At 46.9% G+C, this 1754-nt stretch overlaps 1 non-coding gene across 1 annotated transcript; it reads right to left on the bottom strand.

The window, feature by feature from the left end:
- Positions 1-1367: 1367 nt before the first annotated feature.
- Positions 1368-1442, bottom strand: TRNAP-UGG (transfer RNA proline (anticodon UGG)). The gene has a single exon. It is a non-coding gene; the product is annotated as a tRNA-Pro (tRNA).
- Between the last annotated feature and the right edge of the window lie 312 nt (positions 1443-1754).

Below are 1754 nucleotides of genomic sequence, written 5' to 3'. Positions count from 1 at the left end.
CTTCTTTCCATAGAGAGTGCTACCCTAGAGTAAGATGAGCGACCCCAGTGGCAACGTTAGCCCCAAGGGTTCACTCCCTTCACTAGTCAACGAAGTGCATCAACGGGTGTAGGCACGTTCTTGCTTGATCATTTGCTCTCACTAGACCGCCCTAGAGTACGATACTGGTTCGCCATAGGTCCGAAGGGCTGTCTCTTGTGTGCGATGGTTGGGCATGAATGGAGCTTGCTCGGTAGAAAGGAGAGTAACCTTTCGGGGAGTAGAGATCGAGCGTAGAAAGACCAGTGGATAAAATTCTTTATGTAATAAAATTAGTTAAAGGATAAAGCGGAACAGACGCTTCTCGCAAGCGTTTGGATTCACCAACCACGACTCCTAACGAGCTCTTTTTTGCGCCATACAGTAGCTAGTCTAGTACAGCATTAGATGGTTCTCCGCGGGGTCAGCCTTTGATTACAAGTATAGCTTAGCTCATAGCCCCCTTACCAATGAGACAACGCGGTAAAGCGTGACCGTTCGGAAACCTCTAAGTGGGCCTTCCTACTTTACAAAAGTAAATAAAAAGGCAAGGTAGAATAGCATCAGTCAAGCTCTCACAGCAGGAACGGTGCCGATTCTCATTCTCATTCCTTAGAAGCCGGAGCCCCTCCTGACAACAGTCTTTGAGTCCGTTCACTCCTCACTCTACTAACGCGGGGTAAGTGATTATTGATATCCGACTGCCTTGATCGACTGAGGGGAGACCGTAGACTGAACTGAAACCGGAACTCTTTCTTGTGTGTAATGAGTAGCTACTAGTTAGAATGAATTCTTATCGGTGTTTAACACCAACTCCTTTTATAAGCTCTTCTTAAACCATAGGGCGTCTTGGTTAACGGCCTCCTCAATCTCCAAAGGAGGAATAGGTTCCGGAGCGAGGGCGTTTTGCGCTCGAAAATCTGAAATGGCTGTTTCCCCTTTCCCTATGGTCAAGCTGTTTCACTCCTTAGCACAAGCGCTAAGCGATAATAATACCTTCGGAGGACGATTCCAGTAAAATATTCATTTCATCCGTGCTCTCTTTCCAGGTTGAGGTTGAGCTCGATCCGAAGTACTCGCTAGCGCAACGGAGACTATCCAAGTCATCCACATTAGAATTTCTAAACCATTTGCCGACTGTGATATAATATATCAAAGATATAATCGATACTACGAATGGTTTCAACAACAACCAAAGAAGAATGCGCGACAGTAGATCACAGAAGAATCCATTGACAGATATAAGTTGGTTTTTCATTATAGTTTTTAAAAAGTGTGCGCTTTTCGTCTGCCTTCCTGACTACGGATAGGCTACAGGGCTTTGCACTTCGGCCCCTGAGAATACCACATCAAGGTGACAGGATTCGAACCTATGGCCCTCTGTACCCAAAACAGATGCGCTGACCAGACTGCGCTACACCTCGTCTCACCCCCCGGAGCATATAGATCCACCCGATCGATGAACACTTGCACCGAACTCGCCCATCCTTTTGGGCACAGGGACGCGAGAACCAATCCGAGTAATCAACCGCTTTTTTTATAAAATCTGCCTCCAGCAAGATAGGGCGACGCCAAAAAGCCGTATAGTGCAGGAGCGCTCACATTTTTTGGCTTCCTCTTTCACTTTCATTTCAAAATCCGGCTCGCTCCCAGCTACCTGTCCTTTGGACCCTTCGCCCGCTTAGAAGTGGATTCGAACCACTGACACAAGGATTTTCAGTCCTTTGCTCTAACCA

Source organism: Corylus avellana, unplaced genomic scaffold (genome assembly GCF_965113065.1).
Source record: "Corylus avellana unplaced genomic scaffold, dhCorAvel1.hap1.2 HAP1_SCAFFOLD_52, whole genome shotgun sequence".
Taxonomy (NCBI): domain Eukaryota; kingdom Viridiplantae; phylum Streptophyta; class Magnoliopsida; order Fagales; family Betulaceae; genus Corylus; species Corylus avellana.
The sequence above is the reverse complement of the archived record's forward strand: the minus strand, read 5'-3'. Positions and strand labels throughout refer to the sequence as shown.